This window comes from Salmo salar, chromosome ssa11, assembly GCF_905237065.1.
Source record: "Salmo salar chromosome ssa11, Ssal_v3.1, whole genome shotgun sequence".
Taxonomy (NCBI): Eukaryota; Metazoa; Chordata; class Actinopteri; order Salmoniformes; family Salmonidae; genus Salmo; species Salmo salar.
In genome coordinates, this window is record NC_059452.1 from 14,398,136 (window position 1) to 14,420,305 (window position 22,170).

General features: G+C 43.0%; 1 protein-coding gene across 3 annotated transcripts in view; it reads right to left on the reverse strand.

Moving 5' to 3' along the window:
- The window catches only part of LOC106562045 (coiled-coil domain-containing protein 102A), a 79,484-nt gene that overhangs the window by 50,528 nt on the left and 6,786 nt on the right, over positions 1-22,170 (reverse strand). Inside the window, exon 1 of one of the 3 annotated variants that reach the window (XM_014126582.2) lies at positions 10,857-11,018. The exons of the other annotated variants lie outside the window; for them this stretch is intronic. The gene's annotated coding sequence lies outside the window, so the exon portion shown is untranslated. Of the gene's footprint in view, positions 1-10,856; positions 11,019-22,170 lie in introns of those variants that run through there. 3 annotated transcript variants of the gene reach the window in all.

Here is a 22,170-nt window from a genome sequence, read left to right on the forward strand (position 1 = left end):
AGGCGACTCCGGGATGCTGGCCCTCTAGGCAAAGTTGCAAAGAAAAAGCCATATCTCAGACTGGCCAATAGAAATAAAATATTAAGATGGGCAAAAGAACACAGACACTGGACAGAGGTACTCTTCCTAGAAGGCCAGCATTCCGGAGTCGCCTCTTTACTGTTGACGTTGAGACTGGTGTTTATAGTCAATTTCTCACTTTCTTACTTGTCAATTTCTTACTTGCCAGCCAAAGGTAAACCCAGAGAGAGAACCTTAACTTCATTAGGGTAGGGGGCACTATTTTCACCTCCGGATGAAAAGCGTTCCCAAAGTAAACTGCCTGTTACTCAGGCCCAGAAGCTAGGAAATGCATATAATTAGATTTGGATAGAAAACACTCTAAAGTTTCTAAAACTGTTAAAATAATGTCTGTGAGTATAACAGAACTGATATGGCAGGTGAAAACCTGAGAAAAATCTATCCAGGAAGTGGGATTTTTTTATGTTTGTAGTTTTCCATAGACTGCCTATACAGATTCCATTGTCTTAGGACTCAAATTGCACTTCCTATGGCTTCCACTAGCTGTCAACAGTCTTTAGAAATTGTTTCAGGCTTGTATTCTGAAAAATGAGGGAGTAAGACCACTCTGAATGAGTGGACACTGCAGTGTCCCAGACTAAGCTTTTGTCCAGTTGAAATATTATTGATTATTATGACTAAAAACAACCTGAGGATTGATTATAAACATCGTTTGACATGTTTCTACGAACTTTACTGATACTTTTAGGATTTTTCATCTGCCTGTTGTGACTGCCTTTGAGCCTGTGGATTACTGAACAAAATGTGCAAACAAAACAGAGGTTTTTGGATATAAAGAGGGACTTTATCGAACAAAACAAACATTTATTGAGTAAATGGGAGTCTTGTGAGTGCAACCATATGAAGATCATCAAAGGTAAGTGATTCATTTTATCGCTATTTCTGACTTGTGTAACTCCTCTACTTGGCTAGTAACTGTTTGTAATGATTTGTCTGCTGGGCGCTGTTCTCAGATAATCGCATGGTATGCTTTCGCCGTAAAGCCTTTTTGAAATCTGACACCGTGGTTGGATTAACAAGAAGTTAATCTTTAAACCGATGTATAACACTTGTATGTTTTATGAATTTTTATAATGAGTATTTCTGTTTTTGAATTTGGCGCTCTGCTATTTCACTGGATGTTGGCCAGGTGGGACGCTACCGTCCCACACCCCCTAGAGCAGGGGTGTCAAACTCATTTTAGCTCAGGGGCCACATGGAGTAAAATCTATTCCCAAGTGGGCCGGACCGGTAAAATCATGGTATATATAACTTAAAAAGAACAACTTCAGATTGTTTTCTTTGTTTTAATACGATCAACATAAAACATAAAGCTGGAGCCTGAGGACAGTGTGTCCACAATAGTACAAGCACAACATCACTATTAATCATAAAACACCTCAAGTTTATTTGAAAATTCTAAAGAAAAAGAACACACAAACACACAATGCCTCAGTGATTCACAGAAGTATATCACAGATCACAGAACTATATCAGGGTGTCTCATGCAGCACTTTAACCTGTTAGGGCTAGGGGGCAGTATTTGCACGGCTGGATAAAAAAATGTACCCGATTTAATCTGGTTACTAATCCTACCCAGTAACTAGAATATGCATATACTTATTATATATGGATAGAAAACACCCTAAAGTTTCTAAAACTGTTTGAATGTTGTCTGTGAGTATAACAGAACTCATTTGGCAGGCAAAACCCTGAGACATTTTCTGACAGGAAGTGGATACCTGATGTGTTGTATTACCTTTAAACCTATGCCATTGAAAAACACAGGGGCTGAGGAATATTTTGGCACTTCCTATTGCTTCCACTAGATGTCACCAGCCTTTACAAAGTGTTTTGAGTCTTCTGGAGGGAGATCTGACCGAACAAGAGCCATGGAACGATGATGGCCCATTAGACACCTGGCGCGCGAGTTCATGTTGGGTACCCTCGTTCCAATACGTTATAAAAGAGAATGCATTCGTCCACCTTGAATATTATTCATGTTCTGGTTAAAAAGGCCCTAATGATTTATGCTATACAACGTTTGACATGTTTGAACGAACGTAAATATATTTTTTCCCCTCGTTCATGAAGTGAAGTCCGGCGGGCTTAGATCATGTGCTAACAAGACGGAGATTTTTGGACATAAATGATGAGCTTTTTTGAACAAAACTACATTCGTTATGGACCTGTGATACCTGGAAGTGACATCTGATGAAGAGAATCAAAGGTAATGGATTATTTACATAGTATTTTCGATTTTAGATCTCCCCAACATGACGGCTAGTCTGTATCCCAACGCGTATTTTTCTGGGCGCAGTGCTCAGATTATTGCAAAGTGTGATTTCCCAGTAAGGTTATTTTTAAATCTGGCAAGTTGATTGCGTTCAAGAGATGTAAATCTATAATTCTTTAAATGACAATATAATATTTTACCAATGTTTTCTAATTTTAATTATTTAATTTGTGGTGCTGACTTGACTGCCGGTTATTGGAGGGAAACGATTTCCTCAACATCAATGCCATAGTAAAACGCTGTTTTTGGATATAAATATGAACTTGATAGAACTAAAAATGCATGCATTGTCTAACATAATGTCCTAGGAGTGTCATCTGATGGAGATTGTAAAAGGTTAGTGCATCATTTTAGCTGGTTTTATGGTTTTGGTGACCCTGTCTTTGAATTGACAAAACATTACACACAACTCTTGTAAATGTACTGTCCTAACATACTCTAAATGTATGCTTTCGCCGTAAAACCTTTTTGAAATCGTAAAACGTGGTTAGATTAAGGAGATGTTTATCTTTCAAAGGGTGTAAAATAGTTGTATGTTTGAAAAATTTGAATTTTGACATTTATTTGGATTCAAATTTGCCGCTCTTGAAATGCACCTGCTGTTGATGGAGTGCACCACGGGTGGGACGCTTGCATCCCACCTAGCCCATAGAGGTTAAGTGGGGTCAAATAGTTTATTTGACTCCTGATACCTGGCATCTTTTAGCTTTCACCAACGCATCAATATCAGGCGTCACATCCTGAGTGGCAGCCAACTTCAGGATGTGATTCAAGTGCTTGTGCGTGAGCCTTGAGCGCAGCTTTGTTTTTTTTATGCTCATTACAGAGAAAACTTACTCACAAAGATATGTGGTTCCAAACATGCACAACAGTTTTGCAGCGAGGGCTGTCAAGTTGGGGTAACCTGGCAAGAGATTCTGATAAAATGTGTCCAAGCCAGCTGCGGCAAATTTGCCCTTCATATCCGAGTCACACTGCAAGTCTATTATTTCAAGTTGGATGCTGACGGGCAGATCAGAGGGATTCACGGTGAATGGCGAGCAAAAAACATTGAAGTCTTTCTCCAGTTCACCAAAAATCTGAAAGCGTTGCTCAAACTCCCGTAACAGTGCCGTTATTTTATCTTTGAACCGCTTCATGTCTGCCACATGTTGGGTCGCGCACACATTTTTCAGACAGGGGAAGTGAGCTGCATCACCACCGGCGAGTTGTGTCTCCCACAATGACAGCTTCAACTTGAAAGAACGTATGCTGTCATAATACTGCGTGACGACTTTGTTGCGCCCTTGCAGCTGTTTGTTCAAGTTATTCAGGTGATCTGTAACATCCACCATAAATGCAAGGTCCTGCATTCATTCTGCGGAATGAAATTCTAACACTGGTTTGCCCTTTTCTTCCATGAACTGTTCAATTTCTTCTCGTAAATCAAAGAAACGCCTAAGCACAGCACCTCGGCTTAACCATTTTACCTCAGTGTGGTATGGCAGGCCATAGATGTGGTCTTTCTCTCTGAGAAGGCTGTCAAACTGACGGTGATTCAGGCTTCTGGATCGGATGAAATTAACAGTTTGGATGACAACCTTCATGACGTTATCCATCTTTAATGACTTGCAACACAAAGCCTCCTGGTGCAATATACAGTGAAAAGTCCAAAAATCACGTCCTCCATTTGCAGATTGCACTTTCTCTCTGAACTTTGTCACAACGCCTGCTTTTTTCCCGATCATTGAGGGCGCACCATCTGTAGCCGGGCTGACAGCGCAGGACCAGTCCACTCCGACCCTGTCCAGCGCGCCGACGAGTGCGGTGAAAATATCAGCTGCTGTCGTTGTATCTGTCATCGGCACCAACTCCACGAACTCCTCGGTGACGGTCAATGTGTCATCAACTCCGCGGATGAAAATGGCCAGTTGTGCAACATCTGTAATGTCCGTGCTTTCATCAATTGCAACTGAAAACCCAATAAATGACTTGCTTCAACTGGCTGTCCAAATCCACTGAAAGATCGGAAATCCTGTCTGCAACTGTGTTTCTTGTCAGGCTGATATTTGCAAAAGCCTGGCGCTTTTCAGGGCACACAATCTCCGCTGCCTTCATCATGCATGTTTTTACAAATTCACCCTCACTAAATGGTTTTGAAGCCACTGCAATTTCATTAGCAATGAGGTAGCTAGCTTTCACTGCAGCGTCACTGATGTCTCGGCTGTGAGTAAACACAGACTGCTGTTTCTTCAGACCCGCCAACAGTTCATTCACCTTCTCTCTTCTCCACTGTCCTTGAAAGTTGTCATATTTGTCGGCATGAAGACTCACATAGTGGCGACGAAGGTTATACTCTTTCAGCACTGCAACATGCTGTGAACACACCAAACATACAGCTTTCCCATTCAATTCCGTGAATAAATAGGAGGATGACCATTTTTCTTGGAACACTCTGCACTCTGCGTCCACTTTTCTCTTTTTTGACAGAGACATATTGGGGCAATGAGGGTGCCAAAGCACATAATGTTAAAAGTAGAAGCCGTAATAAATATCGCGGGCAAAACAAAGTAGCTCATCCGGACTGGCTGCACTTGCTTGACCTACTTGCTCTGCTCCGGTATAAACAGTTTGCTTGCTTAACCTCTTATGGCTAGGGGGCAGTATTTTCACGGCTGGATAAAAAACGTACCCGATTTAATCTGGTTACTAATCCTACCCAGTAACTAGAATATGCATATACTTATTATATATGGATAGTAAACACCCTAAAGTTTCTAAAACTGTTTGAATGGTGTCTGTGAGTATAACAGAACTCAAATGGCAGGTCAAAACCTGAGAGATTCCTTTACAGGAAGTGGCCTGTCTGACCATTTCTGGAACTTCTTTGCCATCTCTATCTTTTACTAAGGATCTCTGCTCTAACGTGACACTTCCTACGTCGTCCATAGGCGCTCAGAGCCCGGGAAAAACCTGAATGTCGTCATCCCAGCCCCAGGCTGAAACACATTATCGCCTTTCTCAAGTGGCCGATCAAGGGACTGTGGGCTTAGGCGCGTGACCTGACCGCCCCCGTCTTTGTGATTTTTTCCTCTGTTTGCCGAAAAGGAGATTCCCGGTCGGAATATTATCGCTTTTCTACGAGAAAAATTGCATAAAAATGGATTTTAAACAGCGGTTGACATGCTTCGAAGTACGGTGATGGAATATTTAGAATTTTTTTGTCACGAATTGCGCCATGCGCACGACCCTTCTTTACCATTTCGGATAGTGTCTGGAACGCACGAACAAAACGCCGCTATTCGGATATAATGATGGATTATTTTGGACCAAACCAACATTTGTTATTGAAGTAGCAGTCCTGGGAGTGCATTCTGACGAAGACAACAAAGGTAATGAAACTTTTGTAATAGTAAATCGGAGTTTGATCAGGGCTAAACTTGGTCGGTGTCTAAATGGCTAGCCGTGATGGCTGGGCTATCTACTGAAAATATAGCAAAATGTGCTTTCACCGAAAAGCTATTTTAAAATCGGACATATCGAGTGCATAGAGGAGTTCTGTATCTATAATTCTTAAAATAATTGTAATGTTTTTTGTGAACGTTTATCGTGAGTAATTTAGTAAATTCACCGGATGTTTGCGGGGGGTATGCTAGTTCCGAACATCACATGCTAATGTAAAAAGCTGGTTTTTGATATAAATATGAACTTGATTGAACAAAACATGCATGCATTGTATAACATAATGTCCTAGGGTTGTCATCTGATGAAGATCATCAAAGGTTAGTGCTGCATTTAGCTGTGGTTTTGTTTTTTGTGACATTATATGCTAGCTTGAAAAATGGGTGTCTGATTATTTCTGGCTGGGTACTCTGCTGACATAATCTAATGTTTTGCTTTCGCTTGTAAAGCCTTTTTGAAATCGGACAGTGTGGTTAGATAAAGGAGAGTCTTGTCTTTAAAATGCTGTGAAATAGTCATATGTTTGAAAAATTGAAGTTTTTGTATTTTTGAGGAATTTGTAATTCGCGCCACGCCTATCATTGGATATTGGAGCAGGTGTTCCGCTAGCGGAACGTCTAGATGTAAGAGGTTAACACAATTGCTATTGCGCCATCCAGTGGACGCAATTGGAACAGCAGTTTCTTTTATTGAAAAATTGCAGATCATTTTTATACTTTACAAAATCATCTCGCGGGCCGGATTAAACCCCTTTGCGGGCCTGTTCCGGCCCGCGGGCCGGACGTTTGACACCCCTGCCCTAGAGAGGTTAATCTGCAGGAAAACGGCTGTGTCTTGGAAGTTTCACTAGGGGGCGATAGGAGGTGATGTGCAGTGCCTCCCTGCAGGCAGTCTGAATACATGAATGACTAAGCAGCAGCAGCCAGCTAATTAACACTGGGGCAGATCCTGTTAATGACCACAGCACCTGGCCACAGGGCTCTGCTCTACTGCCTACAGGGATAACATCACAATGTCTCTGTTGCTAACAATAACCAAGGATCTGAGGGCGAGAAGCTAGCTACCTTCAGGCTACATTGATCTTGCAGTGTTGTCATCCATCCAGCACGTCTGACAGTCTGAGCAGTAACTAATGAAGAGAAGCAGAGCTGTCTTTAACTCAATATACAGTATGTTAACCGTAATCTCTCCCATCCCTTTCAATCATTTACTTACACGTGTATTTCTCTCCTCCCTATGACCAGGGCTGTCTTCCTGAAGGGCGGAGTTATTCTGAGCTCGAGTTTGTGGTCAGGTGGTCATTTCCCTCTCTTGAATCTTCCTCACTACACTTTATCATCCTGTCACTGTACAGGACATAGCGCCTGTGGACACCTGGCATCACCGCTTTAACAGAGTTACTGCAGCTATCCAACAGTCACATCTGGCACCATTACAAGGACACACTGGACTGCAAGATAGAGGTTTGAGGAAAAAGACAGGTGGAAAACAGTGAGGAAATGTTAAAGCAATAAAAGACTGGGAAGATTAAAGAAAAACTTGGACTGAAGGACAAAATAATGTGTGTGATGGGTCATTGCAAAATTCCCATTCTGAACCCTATGTGCTTGATTAAATGGCTTCTATGGATTGTATGACGACACATGGATCATTGTTAACTTGCTATATTAAATATGTTGTGCAGTATGAATCATTGGCACTGCATAACGGGACACGTGTGATGGATAATATATGACGTGAGTAACGATGTGAATTGTATTGCCTTAACTCCCTCCAGCTATGTAATGGAATTTTGCAAAGACACAAAGACAGAGAACTGGAGACAAGTAGAATTGTCAGTATTCACATTCACAAACCGTGAAGCCCTGCATATCGAGACTTGTGAAGGAAATGGACAGCTTCAGTGTCTGGATAGACCATGTGGTTACTGAGATCCGTAGGATGGAAAAGTGACAGCATTGATAAGGAATAGGGAATGATGTGGTGAGCGACAGACATTTCGTTCAGACAACGACAGAAGGAGCAGAACAGACCATGTGAGGCAGTAGCTGAGGGAGAGGCGGAGGAGACAGGGAGGGAGGAGGCCTTTGACAGGGCAGCCGACTCAACCGTAGATGAGGGGAGTGTAACAGGCCTTTGAGAGGGCAGCAGATGGGAGAGTAGAGGCCACTATTGATGGGGTTTCCCCTCTGGATATAAAAACATACAGGTTATTTAAAGCCCAGATTCAGCCTGCCCTGCCGCCATCCACCCCGCAGGCATAGACACACCCATTTGATTTATTACCGGCCCCACTACCCAGAGAGAGGAGAGAGGCAGATGAGAGATGGGAGGTTATAGGTGAAAGGAGAGCAGGGGAATGAATAGGAGATGTCACGGCTGTGTAAGTATGAGGGTGTACCATGGAAGAATGTGTGAATGAGTGTGTGACTCATCGTGCGAGCGCTTGTGGTAACATGTGTGTTGGGTTGGAGTGCAGAGACAAAATTCTCTTCCTTTCACCACCCGTTCTGACACTATGGGCCCTTATGAAAATCCTTTTGTGTGTACAAAATGTGGGTGTAAGGCGTATGTTTGCGTGTGTGTAGTTGAATGACCCGACACTTTCTCTCTTTTGCGGAAACTAAATGAAGCTTGTTTGGCATCCCAATAAACACGCTGTAAAAGTTCTCCACCAAAGGGCCACGGCTCTGTGGCTCTTTTGTTCTGAGGGAAGTTTGGGAAGCAGCAGAGGGGAAATAGACACAACCATGTGACCCATAAAGGAGACGCAGAAGCTATGGAGCAAAACAGACAGGGTTGGCTTCGATTATTGAAAACATGTTAACTACATTTGGTCTCCAATGTTCATTGAAAACATAAATAAAGTTGCAGAATGAGCACTTCTTATCTCTCAAATACATTGTTACAGTTGTTTGTTAGCTAGCTAGTGGATTTTTGCCATATTAGCTTAGACGTGACATCAGTCAAACTACCTCATAACAAGACATGGTATCAAGAACAAGCTGAAACGAGCCACTTACGATTCCCCACATGGCAGCTTCTTGTCATTGTTGCTAGTTATCTGACCATCCAGAATCACAACAACACACTGCCTTCTGCCCCATTGAAGCGTGTGCATCGTTTTCGTGACGTTCTCAGCTAACCCGTCTATACAATAAATACTTGCATCCCTGTTTGTTCTCATAATGTCTGAGCAAGAACAGACATGCTTGACAGAAGACCCAGTTCTATATGTAGCAGTCAACCGCTCTCCATCTACACTGCAAGGTAAGGCATGCTGGAGGGAGAACTCCAATATGAGGTAAACCCACACACCCTTCACTCGCAAACACACACTCTTAGAAAAAAAGTTGCTATCTAGAACCTAAAAGGGTTCTTCAGCTGTCCCCATAGGAGCACCCTTTTTGGTTCCACGTAGAAGCGTTTTGGGTTCCATGTAAAACCCTTTCCACAGAGGAACCCGAAAGAGTTCTACTTGGAACCAAAAAGGGTTCTCCTATGGGGATAACCGAAGAACCCTTTTTGGACCCTTTTCCGTAAGAGTGTAAAGACAAGGAGAGAGATGAGAATGAGAGGAGTGAAGCACTGCCAGATCTGCAGGAATGGTACTCAAAGTCATTGTACAGGAATCGATGCTGTGGCAAAGCCAGAACAAGCAGCAGCCACTCTTACTTCAAACCGTCTGTTCTATGATCCTCTTCCTTCCTGTCTCTATAGCTGAGATTCCTGAGATTTGATGTCCTCATGCAACAGATGGCTCAAAACAAAAACATTTCTACATCCACTCTATTAACAGGTCTCTCTGTCCAACAGGTGCTCCTTCCTCATACTCTTTCTGATTCTTCTCTTCCCCACACTCTTCTCTATTCTTGCTGTTTTTACTCTCTCCAAGTCTTTCTTCTCCTGACCTCTCCCACTGTACTATATCCCCATCTGGGTCTCTCCCACTCTCTCTTTCTCTGTCCCCGACCGTAGGACCATAAATCAGCACCAGTCTTTGACAGGGACATGTTCTCTGACCCAGAGAGATGCGCTGAGCTGTGGCTCAAACACCCCCAAATGACTCAAGTACAACCCACACCAATATCAACACCAAAGCTAGCAGAATGACAAACACATGTTAGAATACATTGGAAAGAATGTCAAAATACTGTATCTTGCCTCTTTGATTCCCACCACTCTCTTCCCCCTTCTCTTTAACTGTGTACATACAGCCCCCCACCCTTCTTGTAGCCGTGTTGTAGCCGTGTGACGACTCCCACTCCCAGTCCAGCCAACAGCCTCTTTATCACTGCAAACTGGGCCATAAACATTTCCGCCCCATAAACACACTTTACAATCCCTCCACAAAGTGAGGGGTTCTTATCTATTAGAGATTAATACAAGTTAAGGGGCTGGTTTTGCGTCAAGGCTAAGTTTTTAAAAATACCATAACTGGAGGACATTTATATCAGGTCTGGAATAGTGAGAGGCGTTTTATGTTAAAAGCAGGGGTTTGTGGGAATGTGGTCAGAGTGGATTTAATCAGAAGAGTTTCAGAGGATTCCCTCACTTCCACAGAGTTGGAGTATACATTTTAAAAACTGTGCTGGAGCAAACATAGCTCTGTGATTTTGGTTTGACCACAACCCTTTCTCTGAGACCCTATATAGGGCTGGGCCTGTAAACAGTTCCCTTGACCGCATGAGTCAGAGGGGAGGGAATGTGTGTCTCGCTGTGACCGTTCACTCTGGTTTTGGGACTCTGGTTGATCTGGGAGCCCTTCATTAGCAGTTTGCTTAGCCAGAGCACCTGGTCTATAGCACTATAAACCAACAGACATTTGTGTAAAAAAATAATTTGAAACTGACCACTCAGAAGCAAACATGTGGGAGGAGAGAGACCTATTTAGTTAACTATGGATCCAATTTAAAGCTTTGTACCCAAGCCAGCGTGAGATGTTCCAAACTTCAAACGGTCTGAGAAAAGAAATGCTCATATGAAGTAGAGCACTTCACAAAAAAAGATTTGTAACTCGATACCTGCACTCAATATATTTTCCTCAAACAAAACTCACCAGAATTAGGACGTCCCCCTTATGACTCGTCAAAGGAATGTCCATTGAGGATGTTCAACTGCCTGTGCAGCGGAAGCGGAACGGTGGGATGGGTTTTGCTGATTCATAACTCGTTACATTTCAGTTATCATCCTCAGAAGGAAGGGAGCCTCACAGCTGTGATAAAGACCAGACAGGGGTTAGAGGTCAGCAGCGAGTTATAACAGGACAGCCTGCTCTACCTGCCAGGCAGCAAGGAACAGCAAACATGGGTAGGCTCAGAGGCTCTCCAACTCAAACTACCAAAGTTGAAAGGCTCAATTCAATTAGATCTGTTTAAGTCAATGTCCGTATACCGGTTGTTCTGACGGTGTCGGAAGTCGAACTGTGTTAGAGCTGTCAAATCCACAAGTGCCTCCCGGCATTTATACCTAAAGCAGACATTGCCATTGACTACACAGTGAGACATTAACATACATCCCATGCAGCCTTGTTTACGAGTTCGAACACTGGAATGTGAGATGTAATCCACACCTCCATTATGACGATAAAAATCCTCATTATTTTGTTCAATGATTTTTCAATTTGAGCGTCATTATTTCTATATAGCCTACCCTTTCTCTTTCTGCATTTTTAAAGTAGGGGTTCGCAAACTTTTTTGGCCCACTACCTCATTTTGACATCTGAAAATTCTCACGAGCCCAACCATGTGAAAAAAATGATGTAATTAACAGCCAATGGTAACTTCTTTACTTGGGGCTATGGCAGTCAATTAGAAAACATTCTAACAGTATTTCTGATTGTCTTCTCAACTCACCATTACATATCTTTCATGGGGGGCTATGACAGTCAACTGCAAATTAGACTGACAAAATGTATCTTCTCTCATCACCACTAATGAAATGGGTGTGCTTAATGCATATCACGTCGGCGCTTCTCAAAATCAGGAGGCGTGGTTGACACTGCGCACCTCATCTCTGCTGTCACATCCAACTTGGATCGATATTTGGTTTTAATGCAGACGAGAGCACTGAATACATCTTCACACAGATACACTACATTACTAAAAGTATGTGGGCACCAACTCGTCAAACATGTTGTAACATTGCTGTGGGGACTTGCTTCCATTCAGTCACAAGAGCATTAGTGAGGTCAGGCACTGATGTAGGGTGATTAGGCCTGGCTCACAGTCGGCGTTCCAATTCCTCCCAAAGGTGTTCAATGGTGTTGAGGTCAGGGCTCTGTGTAGGCCAGTCAAGTTCTTCCACACCGATCTCGACAAACCATTTCTGTAGTGACCTGTAGTGACCTCGTCGCCTAGCCCGAACCATGAAAAACAGCCCCAGACCATTATTCCTCCTCGCCGACGCTTGGCATTGCGCATGGTGATCTTAGGCCATGGAAACCAATTCCATGAAGCTCCCGACAAACAGTTATTGTGCTGACGTTGCTTCCTGAGGCAGTTTAGAACTCGGTAGTGAGTGTTGCAACCGAGGACAGACGATTCTTACGATTTTTACGCGTTACGCGCTTCAGCACTCGGCGGTCCCGTTCTGTGAGATTGTGTGGCTACCACTTTGCGGCGTTGTTGCTCCTAGAGGTTTCCACTTCACAATAACAGCACTAACAGTTAACCAGGGCAGCTCTAGCAGGGCAGAAATTTGATGAACTGACTTGTTGGAAAGGTGGCTTCCTATGGCGGTGCCACGTTGAAAGTCACTGAGCTCTTCAGTAAGGCCATTCTACTGTCAATGTTTGTCTATGGAGATTGCATGGCTGCGTGCTCGATTTATACACCTGTCAGCAATGGATGTGGCTGAAATAGCCGAATCCACTCATTTGAAAAGGTGTCCACATACTTTGTATATATAGTGTATGAGCTGGCTTAGGGTACACATTGTTTTCACCATATCAACTGTGGCCTGTAATTTCAAAGTCTGATTGAATCTAGGCTAAAGACATCTTAGACTAGCTAACCATTCCCTATTTATAGTGCTAGCTGTGGTGTTGCCATGGCAACTGATGAACAATGGATGATAGACATAGCAATTGAGAATCTGTCATTTACATCCAGACACAAAAATTGGTTAGTACACTCTGAGCCCTGGTCTAAGTCTATCGCCAATGGAAACCCTAGTCACAAAGAGTAAAAAACTGTCTGTCTTCTTTACCTCAAAATAACATTTCTGAAGCTTGTTTCTATGGTTACACCTCTAACTCAATGTGTGTCTCGTCATCTATGGCATGGGGCCTAACTCATCTGAACCCACACAGTTCATTCTAGTTTCCCTCTGTCTGACACTGCACAACAATAGGAAGAGTCGTGTTCCATGTGGACCTACACTCTTAGAAAAAAAGGTGCCATCTAGAACCTAAAATGGTTCTTCGGTTGTCCCCATAGGAGAATCCTTTGAAGAACCCTTTTTGGTTCCAGGTAGAACCCTTTCCACAGATAGTTCTACATGGAACCCAAAAGGGTTCTACCTGGAACCCAAAAGGGTTATCCGATGGGGAAAGTCGAAGAACCCTTTTGGAACCTTTTTTACTAAAGAGTGTAGGTTTCGTGGCTGCAGTGGGATCTGGGTCTACCATGTATAATACACTGCATTCCTGAACCATGACTCACTAACATCCTGTCCTCATGCACAGAAACTTAGACCCACACATTTGCTTGTAAAAATACATGTCATGCATCACACACACCAGACACCTACGCACATGCACGCACGCACACACAAGTGCGCACATAAACCACACCCTATTACTGCAGAAGATGACATGAGATTTGGTCATCGATGTTGACATTCTAACCCCATCGCTAAACTGTTGGGGTGGGAAGTGTGAAATTTTCATTTCACATTTTCCCTCAAACCTCACAAAGATGCTTTAGTCACACCACATTCAGGGACAAGATCAGAGAGAAGATGACTTGAAGGAGAGGAAATGGACACTGGACAGCCATACAAAATGAATAAAAGCAGAATCACTAAGCTCCATGAAATTCCAAAGCACAAACATTAGTGGATGGAGGTCATTTGGAAGATTTTTTTTTTTTTAAAACAAACACTCATCCCACATGCAAACACATGAACCCACAAATAAACAAATACCAAAGAATGACTCACAGACCGAGGTCGCAGGCCCCTGTAACTACAGGGACCTGCGAGTCCCTATGACAGTCGTCCACATTAAAAGTCTCATTGATGTGATCAAAGAGCAAAAGGCAGTAGAGCTGAACTGGAGCAGAATCCCAGCTAAATTCACAGGGAGCAGGATATAAACTAGATCTAATTAAAACAGTACAACTGCAGTCAGAGGAATGTGTGGGGGATTTTTTCCAGACTTGGAAGTGGGATGAGGATGAGGTGAGAGTAATTACATTGCAATGGGCTTTGGACACCTTAAAAGTGCTACTGTACATGACTACAATCCCTTATAATCAATTCATATTGTCTACTCGTTTAGAGGATTGGTTACCACACACCTATACATGTCTGCATAAACAAATGCACACATACAATGTACACAACACGACACACATATTGAACATATTTTGAAGGCTTCACTGATATGTAATAATCATTTGAGGTACATATATGTGTCCTATTTCACACATGTACAAGAATGTATTACACAGGTGTGAATTGGAAATGTGTATTTTGCGTATCCCAACTCCCCACGAGACACTCTTGGAGAGTGGGGTCACAACCAGCCAGACCCTGAAGCAATTAGGGCTATGTGCCTTTCTCCAGGGCACAGCGACAGATTTTATACCTTGTCAGCTCGGGGATTCAAAGTAGCGACCTTTTGGTTACTGGCCCAATGCTCTAACCGCTAGGTTACCTGTCGCCTGTGTTGTTGCGATAATGTGTTGTGTTCAGCATAGTGGCCTTGCTCTGTCTCAGAGTTGTCTCTGTATTGCTGACTGAGTGTCCAGAGTCTAGAGCGGCTCTGCACTATTAAATAGCCATCATTTATTCAGCAGCCAGCCCAGAGCCCAGGCAGGCCAGGACGTGATGGAGGACTGGAGAGATACTATTTGACAGCCTGTTTCACTGCCTGCTCTCTGCAGCTTGGTGAGAGTATATATCTTTCAACCCTGTGTTACAGCTCCTAAGCTAAGAGTAGATCACATCTGACTGCAGGGTATGAGCTTCAAAGCGTGAAGCAAATGAATTCATTTTGATGGGCAATTTCTGCATACTCTTTACAGTTACGGTTAAGGTTAGGTATTAACTCCGAATGGTTACGGTAAGGGTTAAGGTTTGGGATAGACTCAAATCTCAAAAACAACTTTCTACCGCTGGATTCAAACTTGAAACCTTTTGAATCGGAGGCAATCTGCCTCTGATTCTGCAATCTGCCTCTGATTCCAAAGGTTACAAATTCGAATCCAGCGATAGAAAGTTGTTTCTAGTTGTATGCCTTATCCAAATGCCCTATCAAAACCGAAACCTACTTGAAGGTAACAGAACTCACTGTTGCCCCTAGAGGCCAGTTTCCACGTCCTGACGACCTCAGACAGGGATGGATGTCGAATACTGACCTGGCAGGTTAATGCCGCAGTACAAACCCCAATTTATCTCTCCCCATTAGGGGGGTCAAACTGTCTGGGATTAGGGGCTAGAGAGGGAGGAGCATATCACCCATATAAACTCCAACAGAAACACACATAAAGTTGGTCGTAAAGGCCATCTGGTCTGTTGTTAGGTTGCTTCCTTGTTGGAGCAGAGTGACACAAGGCTCAGATCTGTCCTGTGGGCTGGGGGATGAGACGACTTAACCCCCCTTACAGGCATCTCCTACAAGCACTAAAATGACCCAGCAGGATTAGGACGTTTTTTTTTTAACGAAGCTGGGGGTGTAGGGAGAAGACACCAGTCACAGTAGGTTCAAAGATCTTCTGTCAGGAGATGTAAAAGAAACACCCCAATATATCCACTATCCCCCTTTAGTCATTTTCTCCTCTCTTCTACCATCACCTCAATCCCTCTCCTTGTCCACTCGTACCTCTCCTCTATTCTTCCCACTATCTTCCCCATCCTCCTCCTCCCTCTCTGCTGTCACTACTGGGGCTACAGTGGTTAGAGCAGATTCTGAGTGGCAGAGTGAATCCTGCTTCTCCTCTCCTCCTCAGTGAAGCTGCTCCTCTCTGCAGAGCCTGTCAGCTCAGTGAGGAGTCCTGCTGTTTCAATCAGAGGAAAACACCAATCAGTCCACCACACCCTCCCATCTGTCCCCCTGCCTCTCAGCTCCCCTTACCTTAATCATTCCTGTCCCCAAAACAGCTTTTCTTTTCCCATTATTTTCCAACAGTATCGATAAGCATGCCAGCACAATAAGGAATCATGTGCTATATACCAATTTCAGCTTGCACGGTTTCATTTAAATTGGAAATGTATGCTGTTAGGAACGATTCAATAAAAACCCCAACTCACTCCATGGAGCAGAAAATATTATTAGTCATGGGACGACTTTACCTCCCAGGATGGGTCTCGGTGTTTCTTCACTCTCAGTGTGAAGTGTGCTCATGAACACATCAGCCAAGTGGATGAGTGTACAAGCTGTCCATTATTTACACACAACTTAAAGGTTAACTCAATAAATTGCCTAGGCAGATAGGGTGTTAAGGAGAACAAGAGAGAGCGAGAGAGATAAAGAGAGATAGAGACTCTCAGTTAGTTTGCTTAACTAGAGGCAAGTCCAGCGGGACGGTAAATACTGTGGCTGGAACATCAAGCTGGCTACGTTTTTTCCGCTAAGTGCAATAAGCCCAACCCCTCACCACAGGATTGAGTCCACACTAGTGCTATAACACAGTGGGGTGGGGTAAAAGACAATCACTAACGCTGGGGTGGGGACAGACCCTCAGTCCAGTTAGTAGTAGGAGTTAAGTTGCAGTAAAAGGATACAGGCTGTGGTGTAGAGTATGGATTAAGGCACCGTCCCTCTATTGATCTGACTGTACTTTATTTAGGCATGAATCACAGCTTTCTGCCAGACAAAGGGATAGGTAGAGATGGCTGGCGCAGTGCAGAGCAACTGTGCAGAGCTTGTGTTACTTGTTCTTACTTTCATCAAATAGAGGGTCCTATTTCTGACAGGGGGCCCCTATTAGCCGGGCATCATGGGTAAGTGGTGGCGGCTGTAAGGCAGAAGTAACTGAGCATTAAAGCTCTCTAAATCTGTCTGCACATAGGCGGACGGAGAGAAACTACAGGATCAGACGTTATGATAGGCTCTCCCAGAAGGAAAGGTTTTACTGTGACACCAACTGCCAAAAGAGGGAAACAGAATACCTCCAGGAAGCTCAACAGAGGCTGACCAACGTTATTGTCTAAGACTTTAAATGATAACTCACATGTTGTCCCAGTTGGTGGCGGGATGTGTTGGCAGTCCCCCACATCACAACAAAGCCCATTCAGTCAGTGCGGTCAGACTACCTGTGGGTATTTCTGTGTAACTGGCTTTGAGATCAACTAGTCCTGCACAGCAATCTGAGGAGGCTTCAGAGACCTTCATGTGATTGCACCTACAGGAACATAGTCCTCCCTCATATCACTATGAAAGGCAGAACTGACACCAGACCAAAATAAATCCTTCTCATGGTCTTCTCATCAACACATACAGAGGAAACAGGACGACAATAAAATAAGGCATACCAGCATTTATGAGCTCATATTATAGCAACCGTTTTTGGCTACGTCGACGGCAAATTTTGTCTGGTCAAGGCTGATGGCAGTCTTGGCCTCCACCAATGAAAAGTTAAGGAAAGGAAATACAATTTCAATACATTATCCAGAAACACATATCGCCTAAGACTTGTTTACTTCAGTGCTTTTATTAACCTATTACAGTCATGTACCTACATTTGGTTTGCATGACACACTTGTGTCTTTAATAGACACCAAACACACTCATAAATACACAGCGCCCAATGGAATCTGGGCTGCATTACATCAGGGAGAGCAGAGCTAGGTTCTTCAATGTAGCCGAGGCCTGGTCCTCCTCACCATTCGTTCCACTGACGGACCAAACCAGGGCTGATGTCTGCGCTCTGTGGACGTAAATAGGGGCCTCTTCCTCTAATAATGAAGCACATAGCATGCCCCAGTCCCTCTCAACCTAAAGCCACTAGCAGCTGCTTCTGGTGCATCTGGCAGTGCTTAGAGAGGCACAGACTGTCCAATGATGTCAGTGTGTTTGTCTCACCCAAAAGGCTACAGGGTGACTTACAGCCACTCCCTGGAGAGAGGGCAGCCAAACTTGTTTCCAGGTTGGAAGGAGAGGGAAGGGAATAGGGGGTTTGTCAGTGGTGGTCAGTCAATTTCCCAACTCTGCTGTCTGCTCCACCCACATCTCCATCCTGTGGTCTCCGGACAACAACATAACAATCTCTGAAAACAACGTTAAAGTCACTCTCTCACAACACACACTCGGGTTAAAGAAGCTAGAGTTAAACAGAAGGTTGCTTTAACGGCAGCAACCACAGCAAGATTGCCCGATAGTGATGCCCCATTGACAGACCAGACCAAAGGCATTCCATGCCTTGCTCAAATGTAACATTACTGCCAAACAGTAATAACAATGTCTTATATAAAGCTAAAGTTAGGCATTTTGTCAGATTCACATGGAAAGACTTGCAGGCAGTACGGAGTTCACATCAACAGCCAATGAATCAGAGCTTTTTCTAAACTGTTGTGATGCTCTATTCTTTTTAATGCTTAAACTCAGAAAGGAGCAATATTTCAACAATCCACTACTCTTTGTAACAGCTGATGTTATGTCATCAAAACATTCCCAGGAGCCATGTACCCCTGAGGCCATATTCATGGCAAGCAAGGTCCTTCTTCCACTTTGTTCCAGTGAAAAATGCAGTCTCCGAGGGTGTCTTGGAGGATTTGATATGCAAAAAAACATATTCCAATTCACACATGCGTATAATACACACTAGAGGTCGACCGATTAATCGGAATGGCCGATTAATTAGGGCCGATTTCAAGTTTTCATAACAATCGGTAATCGGTATTTTTGGACACCGATTTGCCAAATTGTTTTATTTTATTTTGTATTTATTTATACACCTTTATTTAACTAGGCAAGTCAGTTAAGAACACGTTCTTATTTTCAATGACGGCCTAGGAACAGAAGGTTAACTGCCTTGTTCAGGGGCAGAACGACAGATTTTTACCTTGTCAGCTCGGGGATTTGTTTTTGTAACCTTCCGGTTACTAGTCCAACGCTCTAACCACCTGCCTTACATTGCACTCCACGAAGAGCCTGCGTGGCAGGCTGACTACCTGTTACGCGAGGGCAGCAAGAAGCCAAGGTAAGTTGCTAGCTAGCATTAAACTTATCTTATAAAAAACAATCAATCGTAACATAATCACTAGTTAACTACACATGGTTGATGATATTACTAGTTTATCTAGCGTGTCCTGCGTTGCATATAATCGATGCGGTGCCTGTTCATTTCTCATTGAATCACAGCCTACTTCAACAAACGGGTGATGATTTAATAAGCGCATTTGCGAAAAAAGCACTGTCGTTGCACCAATGTACCTAACCATAAACATCAATGCCTGTCTTTAAAATCAATACACAAGTATATATTTTTAAACCTGCATATTTAGTTAATATTGCCTGCTAACATGAATTTCTTATAACTAGGGAAATTGTGTCACTTCTCTTGCGTTCCGTGCAAGCAGTCAGGGTATATGCAGCAGTTTGGGCCGCCTGGCTTATTGCGAACTGTGTGAAATCCATTTATTCCTAACAAAGGCTGTAATTAATTATGACATAACATTGAAGGTTGTACAATGTAACAGCAATATTTAGACTTAGGGATGCCATCCGTTAGATAAAATACGGAACGGTTCCATATTTCACGGAAAGAATCAACGTTTTGTTTTCGAAATGATAGTTTCCGGATTCAACCATTTTAATGACCAAAGGCTCGTATTTCTGTGTGTTATTATATTATAATTAAGTCTATGATTTGATAGAGCAGTCTGACTGAGCGATGGTAGGCACCAGCATGCTTGTAAGCATTCATTCAAACAGCACTTTCGTGCATTTGCCAGCAGCTCTTCGCAATGCTTCAACTCCCGAGATTAGGCTGGTGTAACCGATGTGAAATGGCTAGCTAGTTAGCAGGGTGCGCGCTAATAGCGTTTCAAACGTCACTCTCTCTGAGACTTGGAGTAGTTGTTCCCCTTGCTCTGCATGGGTAACGCTGCTTCGAGAGTGGCTGTTGTCGATGTGTTCCTGGTTCAAGCCCAGGTAGGAGCGAGGAGAGGGACGGAAGCTATACTGTTACACTGGCAATACTAAAGTGCCTATAAGAACATCCAATAGTCAAAGGTATATGAAATACAAATCATATAGAGAGAAATAGTCCTATAATTCCTATAATAACTACAACCTAAAACTTCTTACCTGGGAATATTGAAGACTCATGTTAAAAGGAACCCCCAGCTTTCATATGTTCTCATGTTCTGAGCAAGGAACTTAAATGTTAGCTTTTTTACATGGCACATATTGCACTTTTAATTTCTTCTCCAACACTTTGTTTTTGCATTATTTAAACCAAATTGAACATGTTTCATTATTTATTTGAGGCTAAATTGATTTTATTGATGTATTATATTAAGTTAAAATAAGTGTTCATTCAGTATTGTTGTAATTGTCATTATTACAAATAAAGAAAAAGAAATTGGCCGATTAATCGGTAACGTTAATCGGCGTTGAAAAAGCATAATCGGTCGACCTCTAATACACACGTGTACATGTGAAATAAAACAAATATATTACTATGCAAAGCCCAGCAAATTCCTCCTAGATCCTCTCATCATTGATAAAAAAGTATTTTCTTCTCTCCATTCCCCCAGGTTTGGCCCCTAGCAGGTTCTGGCCATAGCTACAGAGAGAGAGAGAGAGAGAGAGAGAGAGAGAGAGAGAGAAACAGAGAGACAGAAAAAGGAAGAGAAAGACAAAGAGAGAGCGACAGAGAAGTAAAGACAGACAGAGAGAAAGACAGCGAGAGGAAGACGGAGAGAGACGCTAACACTAAGTGCTTTCATAGACACAGTCCTATTGTGAGATATCATCGACATCTGTCTTATCACAGCTCCTCATCAGAGCCACAAGTCTCAATCTGACACCAAGGTTAAACAGCTCACCAACCTAGCTGCTCAGAGCATGGACAGACTGGACAGACTGGACAGCCAAAAACAAATGACACAAACCAACCCTAACTGTCTCAAGATCTCAAGTAAAATAGTGATGTATGCTGGTTATTGATACATGATCCTCTACATACAAGATAAGATCTAAACCTGTGTGATAGTGCCATACTGAACACTATGCAGACCTCTGGGTGTCAGCCATATCATCCGTTATCACAGTGCTGTGTCACGAGTGAGCTCTGCAGAAGGCTGATAATTCAATTGAGAAATTAGGACACCAACAAGCAATCAAGAACTGTCTCTTATCTCTTAACCTTTTCAAGTGTGAGTTCCAAATATCTCTCCCCAGCGTGAGTTTCTTTATGCGTGAGATGTCAGAATGCACTCACTGTTCCAAAATGTGATTGTTACGCAACAGGAAAGCCCGTGCTGCCCTCAAACAAAGGCCTGCTAATTATCTATAGGCTATGTTTCAACTTGGTAATTTTTTATTACCGTAAATTCCGGACTATAAGCCGCAACTTTTTTCCCAGGCTTTGAACCTCGCGGCTTAAACAATGACGCGGCTAATATATGGATTTTTTCCCGCTTTCAATTTAAAAAAAGAAGAAAAAAAACACATTCTGTGACGTGCTCAGTTTTTTGCCGGCATGAAGCTTTCATTAGAGCAATGAAATTGCCGAACGGGTTAAGGTCAAACAACTTTTTTGTTTACTGTTTAGATTAAATCGAGCGCTCTCAAACTTCCCATCATTCTGATTACGGTAGTCATTTTGTCACCCTCATCATGGCAAAGACACGGAGAAATGCATATGATGCAGCTTTCAAGTTGAAGGCGATTGATCTGGCTGTTGGAAAAGGAAATAAAGCTGCTGCACGGGAGCTTGGTCTTAATGAGTCGATGATAAGACGTTGGAAACAGCAGCGTGAGGAATTGGCTCAGTGCAAAAAGACAACTAAAGCTTACTGCAAATTTTTTATTTTTTGTTACAAGCCGTGTTTCGTTAAAGCCTATTTATTTTTGTTACAAGCCGTGTTTTGTTAAAGCCTATTTATTTTTGTTACAAGCCGTGTTTCGTTAAAGCCTGTGTAAAGTTCATTTGTTTCAATGTACCGGTAGGCACCTGCGGCTTATAGACATGTGCGGC